This window comes from Polypterus senegalus, chromosome 10 (genome assembly GCF_016835505.1).
Source record: "Polypterus senegalus isolate Bchr_013 chromosome 10, ASM1683550v1, whole genome shotgun sequence".
NCBI lineage: Eukaryota > Metazoa > Chordata > Cladistia > Polypteriformes > Polypteridae > Polypterus > Polypterus senegalus.
In genome coordinates, this window is record NC_053163.1 from 26553796 (window position 1) to 26573488 (window position 19693).

Below are 19693 nucleotides of genomic sequence, written 5' to 3' on the forward strand. Positions count from 1 at the left end.
ACTGCTCAAAATGGCAGCGCCCGGGAAAAGCAAGATGTCTTCAGAAAAACACAAAAATAATGAAGAAGTAGAAAATCGCTTCTAATCCAAAAATTATTATCACAATTGATTCAGAGCATGGAGTAATCTGTTATGTTATGTATGGTTTACTATTAATTTAAGCTTATAAGTAACTACAAATAAGAAGGCCTGGTAGTTATATGCCAAGGAGCAAAGTTAATAAAAGTAGCAATACATAAAGGTTTAGTTTTCATATTTAAGATCTGAGTCATTTATTTGCCCACTTGCAAGGTCACTATGTACTCATTATTCAGACTTATTTTCTAGACTGGAATATTTATCTACAGCACGTATTTACTTATACTGAAAGCTAAAGCCCTGTGATTGTATTGTATTTTAGTTTTGCTTCCTCCTGTTTTAAAAAGCTTCATGTAAAACCTATTGATAGTATATGTTTTTGCTATGGTGACTTGTGCTCTCTGTGAAAGTAATTTAATAAATAAAGTACTAAGGACTGCTGGTCCTCTCTCCTCTCATGATTTGATGTTCCCTCAACTAGAAGGTTTAAAAGCATTATATAAGGAAATCTATCACTTGTTGAGGACAGAGCTGACAAAAATAGGTAGAAATGCAGATCATAACAAATGAAGAGGTGGCAGAGTAGCTCCAAATTTATTTTATTTATAGAGCTCAACATATAGTCAATGCACACGTCAGGCCTGGGTATAAGAAGAAGAACAATACCCAGAGTGGACCATTTTATTGACTGAATGTGGTTGAAAGTGTTTTACCAGAATTACAATACACTTTACCTTAACATTATATAACTATAAAGACAGATAGAATCAGATATCAGAATAGTATGCTGCTGAGACTATATAACAATAAATGTTGAATAATAATTAGAATTAGAAAATAAATATTCATAATTGAGTTGTACAGAGCAGTTGAGATAATTTGGTAAATCTATTGCTTATTGATCTTTATCTGATAAGTGCTGATATAACAGTTTCTTGCTTTACAAAAGCAATGGCCAGATGGCAACGGAGGAGAGGAAAAACAAAAACTCCAGAAAAAATATAATGGAGAAAGAAAAACCTCTGGGGGCCCACGGTCGTTAGCAGTGCAAGAATACAAAAATGTGTTGACCTAGGCCAAATGGCCGCCCAGCCCCTCCCGGGCATTCTGTAACATATTGAACTGTGGGTAACACTTCAGTTGAGGTTCTGCAAAAATCCTTCGATTACTTATGAACTGTTATGTAAGAAAACCTCACCGAATACTTCTTTGGATCTTCATAGCACTTATAAAACATCAATAAAGTGTTTATTCATCTCTGAAATGTGACCTGTTTACAAAACTTCACTTTGGCGTGGTCTGAAGTGGCACAGCTGAGATGCATTTCTCTTCTTCTTCTTCTTCTTCATCTTCTTCTTTTATGTGGTGTCGATGTGCTTGATCAACCTTCTACAAACAGCTCGGCCCTGCACCTCCTCACCAGTCAAGCCCCTTTCCTTCAGATCTTCGTGTACTTTATCCGTTCACCTCCACTTTGGCCTCCACTTGCTTTCTTGTTCTCTGTGTACTTCCATTCCCATCACTCTTTCTATTCCACATGCAGTCTAAGACCTGTGAATCCATCATATTATCAAGTCATCTTAATATCATGTCAAGATGCCACTCTGATGGCCCATCTACTGATGTTTTATAAGTGTTATGAAGAGCAAAGGAAGCCTTTGTGAAAGTCTTGTTACAGAAGAGTACATGAGAAATCGATGCGTTTTTGCAGTACCTAAACTAAAATGTTGCCAAACTGTCACTGCTTTTTGTGATGTCATGTGGGTCCAAGGATTGCAGAGTCACTGTAGATGTGTTATCCTTCAAGATGATGACACTTTCCATAGGATTGCCGAGAAACTTCAACAAGGGTGTAGTGCCGCATAACGCCACAGCAGGATACCGAAAATGAAGAAAAGAAAGAGAAGGGGTTAACAAATGATGGTCATACTAATTAGCACAAACCTCTATTGCACATTTTAACATCTATTATTTAATAATAATTTTAATAGTAAAAGCAGATAGACCAAGCCCACTTAAGCACATTTAATTATTTAAGTATTAGGGTTCAAACTTTGTTAAAATTAGTTAATAATTCTAATGGAAAAATGTGCTTTTGGCACCTTTCTAAAAATGTCCTATACTTCTCGTTTATTGGAAAGACATTAGATATTATTGGTGCAAACAAACAGCTCTGTGTGCCTGTGGAGACCCTGCCCTAATACTGCTAGGTTAAGTTTCACTCTCCAATGTCCCTTAACTGACTTTGGAGTTGTTTGAGAATGTTATTTTCTTCATAGATCCAGGAAGGCTTTTTTTGTAGAATATACTTAATGCAAAACTATATGAGAATTCAATTATTTATAATATAGCATTCTTAAATCCCCTTAGCGCAATTGAGGGACCCTGCACGTCTTCGGACATGTTGGAGGAAAGCCCGAGTACCTAGAGGACAACCTAGACAGTGCAATCCACACACAGACAACAGCCATTTGTGGGACTCCAGTAAAGGATGCTGAGATCTGTGAAGCAGCACTGCACCTTCATGTAGCATAACATTTTTGATATGTGTAATTATGTGTAATTATTTTGATTCCTCAATAAATAGTTATTAGATACTTTACATAGTACACATTTTCAATTAGGAAGCAAGCATTTTTCTAACATTCTAATGCATTTTTATGCATAACAAATATGCTATCAAAATCCCTAAATTACCGTTTCAATTCTCTTAGATTTGACTTTGAATCCTTGTTGATTGGGGTGCCGGGCATCCTTTCTGTAAATCCGTGGTCTTTCCTAGAAGAGGCCTCAGTTGTTCATAAAGTCAATGCTGTGATTAACACACACACATGCACACACACCAGGTCTTGCAACCAGCTATTCAGGCTGAATGTTCTACTGAATGCTTCATTTGATCTTCTGGGAGTAGACTTGGGTCCTCAGATCTTTGTAGATGCTTCTCCCTGATAATGAAAAGAAGTGTACCACAAACAATAAATGTCATTTATTTCAGTGTGAAATGGTAGAATTTCAATATTGCTGTGTTTGACGAGAGACAGATTTAAAAGTCCGAGAAGCAGGAAAGCAGGAGACATGCTTTCTTTTGGTAGACGGGTCTGAATTTACGTTTTCTACAATGTATTCTCTGATGATTAAAATATCCAGTGAGTTAGCTAGCAAAGTAATCAGAGCTGAGAACTTCATACCTGTTGTTTGTTGTCTCTTCAGGTTGATAGGAGGAGGAATCTGACGTCCCACGCTAGTCTGATATTTCCAAACTCTGTCCTGGATGATAAAGCTGACTTCACTGGCCTTCACCATTGTGTGCTGTCGATCGGTTAAGTTGCAAGGAACTGATGTTGTTGGATTATCCAGTTTCACATTCACTCTCAGAACCAGGGAAAGAATTCATAGCAGTTTTCAGAGGGGTGTTAGAAAGAACTTCCTGATGGGCTTTATCTTTCATTTATACAGGCAGGTGAACTTGACCCTTGATTAACTCGTGGACTTATTTTTCCACTTTTCGCAGTTCTTACTTCACACATTGGGTGGAACTTGATACCTTGATTAACTCTTGGATTTAGTTTTCCAGTTTTGTCAGTTTTATGTCACACATTGAAGCTCAAAACTGCCTCTGTTCATTCTATTAGTAAGTTAATGATAATGATTCATAATTAAAAAAAAAGGTGTTCAAACACTGTAGTTCCGTACTGAGGGGAAAACCATGCTTGCATCTCAGAAAGGTTGTGTGATGGTTTGGAAGAGTATTTAATTACAACAGAGGTGCAGGTTGTCATAAAACTTTTAGAGAGACATTCTTAAAGTGTGTGTGGGGTGGGATGGCTAGTTGTGCAAAATGTGCTTATTGGTTAAAGCATATGAGGTGAAGGAAAGGCAATCAGGTAAGTAACAATGGAAGAACTACAACACAGAGGTATGTGGTAAAAAATGTAATTTAAAGTGACCATGGAGGGCATTTAAACATATCACTGCCTGTTATGATAGTATTATTACTAAATAAGGGAAATTGCATGTGGCATTTCAAGCTGTGGGTGTCTTTTGACAAGAGATCAGATCTAAATAGCATTGATCAGGTTGGGGTTAGGGGTAGTGGTAGGGTTAGGGTTAATTTTCAGTATGTCACAACCAGCTCTGCAAAGAGCATCTAGTTCAGAGCACGAGGTGCTTTTCATTTATTTGCTTCTAGGGGACCAGTGACAGGGAACATCAGGACTGTTGACGAGAGTGCAGTGTTGTTATATAAGATCAGGATGAGAAAACTTGTAAAGTGAGTGTAATAAGCCTCTATCTTTGCTCCTTTTCATCTCATTCAAATTTTGAAGTTATAAATTTCAGCATGGAGAAGTAGTTAGAAAGTAATGGAAATCACTAAGGATTTTAATAATGTTCATATTTATGGCTCAATATTTGCAGAAATCAAAAATAAATAGAAATATACTGAATTGCATAACAGTGGGATTTTTTGGTTGGAAGCCAACAAACATAGCAGTAGAATTTAGAAGAGCTGGTTTCAAAATGTATTGGTTTTGTATCCAGTGTGTGCTTCAAACCTGTAAGGGATTTAGCAGCTGTAGAATGTTTGATGAGGTATTGTGTTAAAATATTAGAATATAACGTGAAGTAATGTGCATGAAATTAAACAGAGATACAAGTTGTATACTATGTAGAAGAAACAACCGATAGAAGTGGCTAAAGTGACAGAGCAAATAAGAGTTTGGACAACAGACATTTTTGTCTGGAGCCTCAATGTGAAATGCGGTGGTACTTTATCCTTACAATATCTTCGGGTCAAATTGGACCCAAATTTGTGCTTGAAATCAGTAAAAGCACCTTAAATTGAGTCTTTTCAGCATCACACTTTATGACTTTCCCTGCATTTCCCACAATTAATTATAGATTCTAATGTTGTTCTGTTCTGTTTATGTCTTTTGGGTCAGTTTTGACCCGACATTGACCGCTCAGTCTGGGCAGTTCATTTGTTCACAACCCATAAAAACATCCTGAATTGCATTATTTTAGCTTAGAAATGTGAAGGCATTTAGTATAGTCATCTAACTTTACAAACTACAAAAAGGCTTGAAATGTTATATTTTTGTACAGCTGCACACTTGCAGCTCTGCCAAGTCTTTCCGTTAGGTTTTGACCCACCTTTGACTTTACTGGATTTTATTCTCCCTTTGCGGTAATTTGTTTTTTCACCAAATCTTGAAAGTCATCTTTTTGAGCTCAGTAATGTAAAGGCTCCAAATGTCACTTTGTTGCATTGCTGCTACACATTGTGAGCACTGCCTTGCCCATTGGGTCAGTTTTGACCCACTATATAGTTTAGTGGCCTTTACTTTTTGTTTAGGGTGGATGATTAATTTGTGGCCCCATACAGTTTTCCTAAATGGCAGATTTTCAACTGAGAAATGTAAAGGTTTTTAGCAAAGTAACCTAAATTTACAAAAAGCTAAATATTTTCCAGATGTCATATTTTTGTACAGCTGCTACACATTTTGAGCACTTCAATGTCCTTTGGCTTAGTTTGATCCACTATTGACCTTACCATATTTTCTACTGTATTTAAGGTGCTGTATTATGTTACAACCCATAAAAATGTAATTGGTTCTAAAAGATAGACTTGTCATCAAACAATGTAAAATAGGTTTGGGGTGAAAATTTTGATTTGCAAGGCACTTATATGAGGGTCTCAGAAACAGATCAAAAAAGACCCATAAAGGCGCAGCACTGAGTCAGCATATGAAGACTTGTGAGTGAGTGTTAAAATGAAAATGGAGGTGTAAGAATAAAGGGTGGCCAAGTATATAATGGAAATAGGGTCAGTTTAGGTAAGAATGGAGAGTAGTGTGAGGGATAAAATTACAGTGGAGGTGTAAGAATAAAGGATGCTCAAAGATATGGTAGAAGTAAGGTCAATTTAGGCATTAATGGAAATGTGCAGCAAGGTAGTTTCAAAGATACTCTATTGTGTTAAAAGGTGCCAATCTGGAGTGAATAAAACCACTCTGGCCATTGACTGATTAAAGTATGGATGACTTTAATATTTTATGCATCTATTTGACATGTACTTTAATAGATTGGAGGGATGCAAGCTCTGACAAAAAAATGGCTCAATATCATAATATAGTAAATTTAGTAATAAAGTTACCATTGCTATAATAATGCTGGAAGGGAGCAAGCCATTTGTGATGGAGGCGATTAGCATGGCTAGTAGGAGATAAGGCGAGTGTTCCCAGAAAGCTGGCAGCAGCTTTGGTTCAACACCATCAAGAGCTCAGCTTCATAAACACCAATCCAGCTTTTTGACTTGTTTGGCGACACAGAAGCTAAACTACAAAATTCCTCCCCAGTAAGCAAACTTGTTTTAATTGTGTAAAATAAGGTAATTTCTTCAACTAATCATATTTCAGTCCAGTTCACCTTCTTCCATCATGGCGATTGAGATGAAAGTTTCATATTCTCAGAAAGCAGCTTGCAGGCAGTTGATGTTTAGCTGCTAAAGCTTCAAGAGGGAGGTGCGCACAGAGATGGGCTCCACGGTTGCAGGTCCATTTTAAGTTCCTTCTTGATGCTTGTGCTGCAAGATAAACACAATAAGGAGAAGTGTATATGCGGTTTGAAAATAATTTTTAAAATATGGCAAGCAAAGCTTTCTTAAAATGATCGATTGATTATTATTACTCTTTCTCGATTGATGACTTTACATAATGCAACTTATAACATGCCAGCCAACACAGGGCGCAAGGCAGGAAACAAACCCCGGGCAGGGCGCCAGCCCACTGCAGGGCGCACACACACTCACACACACTCACACACACTAGGGACAATTTAAAATCGCCAATGCACCTAACCTGCATGTCTTTGGACTGTGGGAGGAAACCGGAGCACCCGAAGGAGACATGGGGAGAAGATGCAAACCCCCGTAAGCCAGCAGACCCGCATGACCCTGTAGTTAGGATATAGCGGGTTGGATAAAGGATGAATGGATGGACTTATAACATTTGAGATACAGTAGGTTACATTTCTTTTGTTTTTCCAGTTGGATCACAGGCAGGTGTCAGCAGTGGGATTTTATAGAAAAGTAGATTATTAAAGTTGATGATTAAAGAGAATCATGTACATTGATGAAAATGAGCATTATATCCAAGTGCATGTTAGTATAGAGAGAGAGAGGTTAGGGGCACGCACTGATCCAGTGTATTGCCGCACCCACCACATGTCAAACCAACTCAGGATCCAGATTAGGACGCAAGTGCAGCCATGCAATGGGTGATACCTCAGCACCACACTAGTTCAGATGGAGTGGAACAGTGTGAGGTTTTTTATGGTGGCTGGAGTGCCAATTCTGCGACCAACCCCCAAGTTTTTCCCTGCAGGTTAAAGGGCCTACATGCAGGGATGGATGCAGATTAGCATCATACCCAGGACGGGGCAGTAGCAAGGGTTAAATCACAAATAGGTTTATACCTTGTGATGGACGGCTGGGTCCCCTGCCCGGCCGGGACGCCCCTGCTGCATATGTTCTGGGGTAGCAAACATGGACAGCTCAGTACCTCCCCCGGGATGCTTGGTGGCAGCTTCCCGGGCCGACTATAATTCCCCAGCCTCCCCCCTGGTTCCATGGGAGATGGAGTCCTCCACAGCCAGGTTGGGAGATGGGATGGCCACCAGGGGGAGCTGCATGGAGTCAACAGCCTGGCTGGATGAGTCTTCAGCCCCACCTGGAAGCGTAATTAGGACCAGGTGGTCAAGCACCCGGAACACTTCCGGGTGGGCTATAAAACGGGCCAGCCACCACCACTCATGAGCCGGAGTCGGGAGGAGGAGGACTAAGCTTGGTGAGGAGGAGTGGTGGACAAAGAGAGTGTTTAGTGCTGTAATAATTGTGTTTTGGGAGTGTGTTGGGCTGTGTGGCACGGGGAAGACGTGTCCCATGGCCGAAGAGAATTAATAAAGCCTCTGTTTATTTTGTACGTGCCTCTGCGTCAATCTGTGCCGGGTCAGACACAATATAGCGCCCTTATTACAACCTGTATATTTTTTCATTTTTTTTAGCAAGCTGGAAAGCACCAATACTTCACGAGCCAAGGTCAGGTATGTAGAGAAAGGCTGACAGGCAAAACTCCCCCCCACATCCCTTTCCAGATGGTGAACATGAGCCTAGGACTAGAGATAGTGGTGGCAGGAATTGGACGGGTTCAAGGTGGGGAGAGGGCCTGTCAGGTGGGCATAATGGATAAGATAGAATGCTACGCTCATTAGGCTGGGAATAATGGTGGAGCTAATTAGATGCCGGACCATAAGTTGGGAGTCAGATGTATGAGTTGAGTGAGGTCAGCTTTTGATAAGAACTGTAATAAAAGTAAAGCTAGCCCTGTTGCTTTTGGCTCAAGTCATCTGATCTGAGTCTCTATGTGCACTGCACAGTAAAGCTTGATTCTGCTGCCTGTCCTGAGACTCCGAGTGCCTTCTTTGGGCTAAACGTGCCCAGATTCAAACCCACAACCTCAGGTGTTTAGATTCAAAGCCATAACCATTTAACCACACCTCCTATCATTGATTACCTCTCATATCACATTAGGGTATAGGCTGGGGTGGTCCCAAAATATGTTCCTAGAGGTCCATAGTGAATGCACGTTTTCATTCCTGACACTTTCTTTGTTGTTAACGGAGCATACTCTACTTCTTCTCTACTCTACTTCTATTGTCAAGCCATATAATTAAATATAGGTGTGTGTATATAAACAGCAGAGTGGTAAGGAACCTGTGCCAGCAATCGGAAAGTTGCCAGTTCTGTAAATGCCAGAAGTGACCCCACTCTGTTGAGCTTTTGAGCAAGGCTCTTATCCTGCAATTGCTCCATCCTGGGTATGAAGTTAACCTACAAGCTGGTCCTCCAACTTGCGGGGAAAACTTAGGGGTTGGTGGCAGGACTAGCACACCAGCCATTGTAAAAAACTGTTTCATTCCACTTGATCTGGTGTGGTGCTGAAGTTTCACCCATTGCATGGCTGTGCTTGGGTCCTTATTTGGGATCCCGAGGTGGTGGGTGTGCCAACACACTGTAAAACGCACAACGCAACCTCTATATCAACAGCAAACCTGTCCTTGAAATTATAAATTTTATTGAATCAAAATCTCAAAGCCATTGCCACCCTTATGGAACCTGAGACAAATGATTTAAACAATTAGTTTTTATGATCTAACTTCCATCCATCATATCCTAACTACAGGGTCACGGGGGTCTGCTGGAGTCAATCCCAGCCAACACAGTGTGCAAGGCAGGAAACAAACCCTGGGCAGGGTGCCAGCCCACTGAAGGGCACACACAGGACAATTTGGAATCGCCAATGCACCTAACCTGCATGTCTTTAGACTTTGGGTGGAAACCAGAGCACCTGGAGGAGACCCATGCAGATACAGGGAGAACATGCAAACTCCACGCAGCGAACCCAGGTCTCCTGACTGCGAGGCAGCAGCGCTACCACTATGCCACCGTGCCATCCATGATCTAACTTTTATTGATAAAATGAGAAAGGAATACAGTAAAAGGAAACCACCAATAATATTAACTGATATTTGGGCTAAATAAGAACAAAAACTAAACACAAAACTGGTGCCCACGATTCAAATATTTTCATTAAGTGGTAATTGGCTCAGAGAAAAAAAAAATAAAAAGTTTAGATTTTAGAATGTTACAAAGTGAGGAAACTAAAACTAAGGCAACAAAGTAATGAGTAATTAAGGAAGTGGATGGAATGAAAATCTGCAACCTTCAAGGAACTGAGTTGGAGACCCCCGGGTTAGACAGTGAATCATCACTAAATTATATAGCTAAGTGAAATGTTCTATAATTTTGATTTATAGTTTGTATTCGATTTTGAATACTTTACATTAACGGAGAGCATGGCCCACCCTTGAGCACCACATACAAAGCTGGCACCAACCCTGGATAGTTGTTCAGTCCAACGCAGGGTCTAGTGACACCCACCCAATTTACAACTAGCAGTAGCTTATGGGAGGAAAACCAATGCAGACCCTGAGACACAATGCTGGCATCGGCTGGGTGAAAAATTTTAACCTGAGTATGTTGGGTGTGTGACACAGTAGGGCTAACCACTGTGCCACAGTGCCACCCCAATTTAGAAGAGTTGGCAAAATGTCATTTGAAAAGAAAAAACTCATTTTATAAAAAGGACAGCATAAAGTCGGCCTGCCTATATTAAAGATAACGACAGTAATTCTGTGTAAACTCTTTATAAACAAACACTAAGGGCTAAGAGGTAAAATTAGGCAAAGAATCAGAGTAGGATAAAAACAAAATGAACATGAAAAGTGCTGTAAAATGCTCGGCTACATAAGGACAGCTGCAGAGATAAAAAGGGAACTTATACAAGATGGTAGTCCAGAAACCTGGGATACAACTGGAAGGAAGACTGAAAGAATGGGAGTTCAAGACATGAAAAATGCTGTGATGAATGTGAAATTTGATCAAAATGGGGGGAGTACAAAAAAAAAAAAAACACATTAAGGACTGCATTGGAAGATGAAGGAGAGAAGACTCCAGAGGGCTAGACACAGACGGAGACAAGAAGAAAACTCTGGTTAAGGAGAGTTGCCAGGAGAAAGAAGAAGACGGCGATCAAAACCAGAAAGAAGGGTATTATAATGAAGGCTGGAATAAGGAAAAAGAATGTGATAGAAAAGGTGACCCCAGAGAAGAGAAAAGAAGCAGAAGTAAAGATTCTGACAATGTCTATAACTGTGGAATGAGACATACCTGTTTGAGACCCCTTGCTTTGTCCAGCTTGACCATTTTATGGGTGGAGGAGAGCTGAGTTCTTCTGTTCTTTTGTGTACCACTCACGCCTTGAGGTGAGGGTCGTTCTGCACAAAGGACAGTCACACAGTCCAGGGTGATCCCAGCAGTCTTCAATGCATTTTATATAGAAGTGGGGAGACCCAGTCAGTTAGAAGATGTATATCAAGTTTGACATGTTAGTTTCTGCCACTGGGTCTAGAAATGAGAGTTCAGCAGACTGTGCAGTGTGTTATATAAAGGCAGGAATGAAAGTGAAACAATTTCGCTGATTGGAGGCTTTTAGGTATTTACATTGGGGCAGTCTGAAAAAAAAAAAAACGGTTAAATCTCACAAGTAGCTCCCAGATCCTCAATATCCTTTCTTGTTTTGTATTGCTTTTCTTTATGGGTTGTGCTCTTATTAGCACTGTCATCCAAGTGCCTAGATGCTCAAATCCTGGCTCTGTTGCTGTCTGTAAGGAGTGTGCATGTTCTCCCCAGTACTCCATTTCCATTTAATGTCCCAAACAGCGATTAGACTCATAACTGACTCCACATTTTTTTTGTTTAAGAGTGCATGTGTGTGTGTGTGGCCAGTGATGAGAGTTGGTATCCCATCCAGCATTGCTTCTTGCCTTGTATCTGATGTTCCCAGTGTTTGCTTCAACTCTCTGTGACCCTGTAATAGAATAGGAGGGATCAGCACATGAACCAAAGTTTGATTTTCTTTCGTTTTTTTGTTGATAAAAAGCTTAATTGTTTGTTTTAGACCTTCTTATTTTTTTCCTTATTGCCTGAATTCTATACTGTAACCTTTTATAATTCTTTACAGGATTATCCTTTCTATTAAGTGTGTTATGAACAGAAAATTGATGCAAATAAAAGAAGCCACTCACCTTATTCTTATAACAGATTAGACCTTGTATGATTTAAATATTAATATAAAATCATTCGATTCCGCGACGTTGCCTTTATTGCACCCTATGCTTGTTCAGACGTGAGTCCGTTGATGCTTTTGGCGCCAAGGCTGCGGAGAAACAGGCATAACGAAACTGCAAGCACAGAGTTCTTGTGTGGGTGCCATGTAAAGAAGTTCGCCTAAACTGCTTATATTTTATAATACATACATTGGACGAGATACATCATACAGGAATTTCCCAATCATTCATTAAGGTAGGGTTTCTTTGGCACTGGTAATTTAGGGGATTTTTCTGTCTTGTTTCATTTTTTATAAACACCAGACCACCCTTAATCCTGTTACACTAACAAATTGGTGCTTCTGAAAGCTGAAGAGTTATAGATGATGGTGTTTTTCTTACTTTGTAAAGCCCCTTTAACGGCGGTAAACACTGCACTCTGTAATGTTTGGGACAACAACACATTTTTCCTTTGATTTGCACCTCTGCTCCTTGGTGTAAAATTACAAATCAAACGATTCAGACATTGTGATTGAAGTGCACATTGCAGACTTTAATTTAAGGGGATTTGTCACACAATGTACAAATGACAACACTTTTTCTATATGTCCTTCCATTACAGGGCACCATGATATTTGGGGCAATTGGTGTCACAAGTGTTTGTGATTCTTCAGGTGGGTTTTATTGCTTCATAAGATCCCTTGGCTTGCTCCTACCACTTGAAGCCTGCAGCTGCCATTGTTCAACATGATATCAGGAGCTGTGGCAATTAAAGTCAAAGGAGCCATCATGAAGTTGAAAAACAAGAAAAAGCTATTAGAGACATTTAGGATGACCAAAATCAACTGTCTGAAATATCATGAAGAAGAAAGAACACACTGGTGAGCTCAGTAATCACAAAGGGAGTGGTGGGCCAACGTAGAGAGAAAGAAAAAGCCCCAAACGCCTGTCAGACAGATCAGAAACACACTTCAGGGGGCCGATGTGTGTGTCAGTGATGACTATCAGCAGAAGACTTCATGTAAGATGCAAATCACTAGTTAGCTACAAAAACAGGACAGCCAGATCACAGTTTGTGAAGAAGGACTTAAAAGAACCTGCAGAATTCTGGGAAAAAGTCGAGTGCACATACGAGACAAAGATGAACCTGCATCAGAGTGATGGCAAGAGCAAAGTGTGGAAACAAAAAGGAGCTGCCCAAGATCCAAAGCAGATCACCTCATCTGTTAATCATGGTGCTGATGGTATTATGGCTTGGGCGTGTGTGGCTGCCACAGGTCCTGACTGGTACACTTCTCTTCATTGATGATTGAACTGATGACGGCAGTCGCACAATGAATTCTGAGGTGTACAGAAACATCTGATCTGCTCAAGTTCTAGTAAATGCCTCCAAACTCATTCATCCTATAATAAGCTAATGATCCCAAAACAGGAGTTTTTCAAAGCTATAAAATGAAAAATTCTAGAATGGCCAAGCCAGTCACCCGATTTAAGCAGGCCTTCCTTATGCCGAGGAGAAAACTGATGGAGTTTCGATGAAGTTGATGAAGATGGCTGCATTACAGGCTTGACAGAACATCACCAGAGAAGATGTCAACACCTGGGGATGTCTATGAATTGCAGACTTCAAGCAGTTATTGCATGCAAGGGATATCCGACAAAGTCCTAAACATGACAGCGGCTTTAATAGACCTGCCATTGCTGTGTCCCAAGCATTATGACCTGCTCTGCCTTTTCTTATATAGTTCCTCTTTATTCTGGAGACCAGTCTAACCTATCACTGATGTGGACCCCCAAGTACTTATAGGAGTGCACCACCTCTACGTCCACTTCCTGAATAGTGTGTTAACATAATGTATAACCAAACATTCTCCTTCTCCCTAATATTGGGTCAAGGTGGATCCAAAGCTTATTCTGGCAAGCACTGGAGACAGCCTTCCTTATATAGGACATCAGTCCATCACAAAGCCCACTTTTTTCATACATCTAAACAATCAATTTGGAATCAGCAGTTCATTAAAAATTCATTCCAATCAAAACATGTAAGGAAACACAAGGTAACCAGGGACAGGATTCAAACACAAAATGCTGGATTTATGAGGCAGCAGCGCTCTTGATTGCAGAGTAATAAGGTGCACCGTGGACCAATCTGTCTAAAGAGAGACGGTCACTTTGTGTATGTATAACTATTTAAGGAATAGTTAAAAAAGGCACATACCTTCTCAAAATGTTTAACGCGTGCAGAAGCACTACCACGAGCGTATTGTCACCACTTCAGCGGACTCATGCTGTGAAGCCATGGAGCTTCTGAGCCCACGAGGAGTCGAGTGGAGGCCTAAATCTCTCAAGCATCAGCATCTCCACAGTCATCTGCCACTATCAGAAAGAGAAGCGGACTGTTTTCAGTTGATGAGTTGACTTAATTGAGTAGAAGGGATCCCAAGAACAGAGCGTATGGAGAATTTACCATGTTCTTCCCAGAAGTTAGTGTGCTTGCACTAGCATGCGGTTGATTGACACACACATAAGCATGTGAAGAATTAGCAGATTAGCAGTGGAGAAGGTCAAACAAACTATAATTGCCTTTACTACACTATTGGCACGTAGACTTATCTTGCTCAACTGGAAGAATCCTAAGGCCGGGTTTATACTTCACACGACGCAACGCATGCTGAAGCAGATGCCCCTGCTACACAAGCGTTTTACTGTTTATACTCGCGTGTGTATTTTACGTAAATCTGGAAGAATCCACCAGGTGGCAGTGTGAGATATAATCATGGTGAGAACAGGTTCGGCTTTGCTGTGTTATGAATTGCCTGGAACGTCCATTAAATTCTGATGACACCTTACTGACAATATCTATGAAAAGAATGTTTAATGATTAAATCCATCAATCCAGGGATGTGTCCATTCCAGCTAGCATTGGGCACGAGTCAGAAACAATCCCATCGCAAGGTGAATACCAGCACACACACACACAAGTGTTATTTTAGCGTCACCAAATCTGCATATCTTTGGAAGGAAACCGGAGCACAGTGAGGAAACCCAGCAGGAAAACATGTAAACTCCAGGCAAAGAATAACAGCGACGTGACTCCCTGTGAGACTGCAGTGTTACCGCTCTGCCACCGTGTCACCCCCATGTGTGTAATTATTTAAATGAAATTAATGATTTATCTGTAAAATGTAACATACATACTTCAATGCATTTCATCATGAAAGTGATATCAAGTATAAATCTAAGGATTATAAATGTGCAAAGAGTTGGAATATCATACATTTAATGTGTTCTGTGTGGTGATCTATTGCTGTTTGCTGTTGCTGTCAGGTCAGGAGGAAGCCCCAGAAAAAAAAGATTTTGCTTCACCACATCGAACCATTCATCAAACATCGAAGTGCGCATGATCCTCAAAGCGGCTTTCTGTCACATGTAGATAGTAAACAGAGAGTGTGACGTCACACAACTTTTATCACACTGTGCCCCCTGACTTTTTGTGGGTACTACAACTCGCACATGCATGACGTTGCAAATGAACATTTTGGACACATGGCAGCCATGATGCGTGTGCGATCTGAGCGTGAAGTATAAATGAGCCCTAACTCTCCTATTCTAAGTCAGTGGGTAACTGATGTTTTATATTATTTGAATTTGGAAAAAATCAAATTCTTACTTAGAGGATCTGTGCAGAACTTTTTCAAAACCTGGCAGGATTCAATCAATAACATTTTCGAATAAGGTTTTAAAGCACCGAGGAAATAGATTCTCTCCCTTTTTTGTTTTTTTTTTTTTACTTTTTTTTTAGATGCTGCAGATGTTCTACCAGACGGTTGTGGCGAATGCCCTCTTCTACGCGGTGGTGTGCTGGGGTGGCAGCATAAAGATGAAAGAAGCCTCACGCCTGGACAAACTTGTTAAGAAGGCAGGCTCTATTGTAGGAGTAAAGTTTGACAGTTTAACATCTGTGGCAGAGCGACGGGCACTAAGCAAACTCCTGTTAATCATGAAGAATCCACTGCATCCACTTAACAGTGTCATTTCCAGGCAGAGGAGTAGCTTCAGTGGCAGACTTTTGTCACTGTCCTGCTCCACTGACAGACTAAAGAGATCGATCCTCCCCCACACAATGCGACTCTTCAATTCCACCCGGGGGAGTAAATGTTAACATTAACATTAATTTTATTTTTATTTTTTTCATTTTTTCATTTTTATTACTATTTAATTTAATATTGTTTCTTTGTATCAGTATACTGCTGCTGGATTATGTGAATTTCCCCTTGGGATTAATAAAGTATGTATCTATCTATCTATCTTTATCTTTATTCACTTATTAATTTACTATTTAATCTATTTACTTATTTTTACTAGCTTTAAGTTTTACTCTTCTGGCCTAGCTCTCTTTCTCATGGGTGGGGGTTGATTTGTTCTCGATCCTATTTCTGTAATAATTGACCTATTTGTATAGAATGTTGTATGATTTCAATAAAATCAATAAAATCAAAAAAAAAAGAAAAAAGAATTAGCAGATCAATAAAGGGGCTTGCCTATGTGTGTCCCCCATCTCTATATACACTTTTTTATTTGTAAGTGTTTTTGCTTTATTTTTGTTTCAGGGATCCTCTGCCAGGACTGTGTTGTGAATACAGGAAGGCTGCCCTTTTTGTGTGTTCTTTTATAGTCGTTTGCTTTTTTGAGTGCACTATAAAATTTTATGTAAGAGACGGCCGACAGCTCAACCCTGCCGGGACGCCCAAGAAGTGAAAGGATGGAGGAAGGCAGCCTCATTAGGGCACAGGTTCCCCCAGAAACACTAGATGGCAGCTCCCCTGGATTGCAGCAGTGCCCCAGATTCCCACAGGGAACTATGGGACTTGGAGTTCTTTATCTCAGCCCTGTTGGATACTGCCAGTGGATGCTGTAAAAATGGAGGAGCCGAATGACATGGGGTTTCCGCCTTACCCAGTTGGCCTGTATAAAAGGACTTGCCAGCCTTACAGGGATGAGCCGGAGTCAGGAGGTTGGAGACAAAGCTTGTGGGAGTAGGAGTGGTGGAGGACAAGAGACAGAGAGGAAGACAAAAGAAGAAGAAGTGAATTGTGCTTGGTGCTTTGTATTGTGCTGTGTTGTGGGGAGCAACAGGAGAACGCCTCCCCACTGAAATAAAGGTGTGCTGTGTGATAAGACCGGGGTCTGTGTCTGTTGTGTTCGGGATTTAGGGAGCTGTACGCACCCTGGTGGTCAAACTGTATATAATTACTTTTTATTTTTAGTTTTTTTCTTTTCTGTTTTAAAGCCTACATAATACTGATTACACTTTTGAAGATAAATTGCGAGATTGTTTTTTGTAACATATTTTGTGCGAGTCCCAATCCCTCCCTCTGCTCCTGTTTGGTCTCAAACTACAAATTGTGTGGCTAATTCCCACTATAAGGGGTATCACACGCCCTACCATAACACATTTTTTAATAAACAAAAGAATGCCTTTTGTTTGATTTTGAATTTATGATTTGTTTGCATTTTATGTTTTCTTTATTATTCATTTTCTAGCTTATTCTAATATAATGTTTACAGTATCATCAGTCTTGTTAAATGTGCTATGATAAAGATGACACAAACAGTGAAGACCCCTCACCTCATTCCTAAAGCAGACAAACTCTACATGGTTTAAATTAAAATGCCAAAACAACACGGCACTCCACCGTACCTCATAATCCATCCTTCACATGTTCATGCATTAGTAAGACTTTTGATGCAAAGGCTACTGAGAAACAAATATAATGAAAGTAAATGAACAAACTGGCAGAATGTGTGTGTGCCACTTAATGTCTGTAATGGCCATCATACCTTAAAAGGCTCCAGACCTGGAATCTGACTCAAAAGAATACACCAAGAAAAAAAATACAACCTGAGAAGAAATCGGACTCACCCGTTTATAATTAAAAGTAGTGATGACAAGATTGGGCATGAATAATAATAATACATTTGTGGGAATTCATTCGGAAATTTTCCAGCAATTCACACATCAAAGCATATTAAGGTCTAGTCAGTCCTGGTAATTTTGGGGATTTCTATCTTTCTCAGGCTCGTTAGGTGGTCAGCCTTCATAAACAGTCAAATTTGGAGTGTGGCAAAATGGTGTGCTGTTATTAATTTTTAAAGTATCATAACTGTTACATATTCTGTTTTATTAGGTTACTTTTAACTTATAGAATACACTCAATGGCAGAACAACATTGTAACGAGGATAGTTGAATACAAATTACAGCAAAACACGTTTAACTGAGTTTTTAATAATTTATGTTGGAGTGTTGAAAAAGAACATACAGGTGCGTTGATAGTGTGTTACTGCACCCACCACACCACCTGGACTGGGACCCGAGTGCAGCAGGTGACACCTCAGGACCACACTGGAACAATGTGAGGTTATTTACAGTGACTGGAGTGCCAATCCTGACACCAGCTCCCAAGTTGTCCCTGTAAGTCGGAGGACCTGCTTGCAGGTTAACATCATACCCAAGATGAAGCAATTGCAGGTTAAGGGCTGAGCAGAAGATACAGTAGTTGAAAAGAAAACTGTGGAGTTCTGGAAGTGGGAAGCCATAGCCCTAATGTTCTATAATTAACATGTTGGTGTTTAAAGGGGATCTCAGGTTATCAGTGTCGTCACTATCAACAGGCCTATCATCAGCCATTTAAATTAAATCACACCTGAAACACAGGTGTAGTATAGGATGGAAAGTCCTCCGTGACAAAGGGGCAGCCCAGGCACCTGGAACAACACTGGGAAGGAGCACCATGTTAGCCAAGGACAGTTGGAATCTTAGACTTTAATTCTGATTCAATGATAGATAGAAAGATTTTAGTATAGTAGGCAGGGATAGATAGATAGATAGATAGATAGATAGATAGATAGATAGATAGAAAGATTTTAGTATAGTAGGCAGGGATAGATAGATAGATAGATAGATAGATAGATAGATAGATAGATAGATAGATAGATAGATAGATAGATAGATATGAAAGGGACTATATAATAGATAGATAGATTTTAGTATAATTGGCAGGGATAGATAGATAGATAGATAGATAGATAGATAGATAGATAGATAGATAGATAGATAGATAGATAGATAGATAGATAGATAGATAGATAGATAGATCAATTTCTTTGGCCACTTCAACGACTTTTAATTTAAAACCAGCTTCATATTCTCTTCTGATCGAACGCTCCATCGTATAAAAGGGATGCTCTCACCATAAAGGTGTATAAGGATGTGAGATACAATAAACACCAAACAGTGCAAACGTTGCTTCGGAATAGTGCAGGTATTACCGTGTGGTCACGTAGGCACAATAGAGAGAGATAGAGAGAAGTGAGGAGCACATGCTGATACAGCGCATTGCCGCACTCACATAGAAAAAAAAGGTTGTGTGCTCTGTGGTTACTCTCTCAGGTGGGCGTTAGCATATCATAATCTTTTGGACCAATAGTGTGAGTTTTCCACATTCGAATTACACGAGCGACATTATAAAATACCAGAAATTATATGGTAAAATCAATCCCTGAGTTATCCGCAGGAGAACTTAAACACAAGTATATGTGGTAATCCATAAAATGAAACTGAAATGTGGAAGTTGAAATGTTCCATAAGTAATCCACTAAAAAACAGGTTAAAATCCTAGGCAGATTCGTCTATTTTCCCCAAGTTATCCTCGAGTATATATGGTAGTCCTTCATTATGAAAATATTTTATATCTCAAAAATGGTTTATGTTTTTCAGAAATGCCAAAATGCATCAGTTTTATTTTGATTTATATTATTTTTTGCAATTTTTAAAAAAAAATACTTTTATACAGAGTGGTCAAAAAATGGGACAGGTGCAAATTTTTACAT

At 39.9% G+C, this 19693-nt stretch overlaps 1 protein-coding gene across 3 annotated transcripts in view; it reads right to left on the reverse strand.

Moving 5' to 3' along the window:
* Nucleotides 1-1507: 1507 nt before the first annotated feature.
* The window catches only part of LOC120536978 (tripartite motif-containing protein 16-like), a 39469-nt gene continuing 21283 nt past the window's right edge, over nucleotides 1508-19693 (reverse strand). The window contains exons 1-4 of one of the 3 annotated variants that reach the window (XR_005635241.1): nucleotides 11782-11881; nucleotides 10865-11564; nucleotides 3267-6661; nucleotides 1508-3023 (exon numbers count right to left, since the gene is read on the reverse strand). The gene's annotated coding sequence lies outside the window, so the exon portion shown is untranslated. Of the gene's footprint in view, nucleotides 3024-3266; nucleotides 6662-10864; nucleotides 11565-11781; nucleotides 11882-19693 lie in introns of those variants that run through there. The other 2 variants (XR_005635242.1, XR_005635240.1) reach the window with 2 other exon arrangements.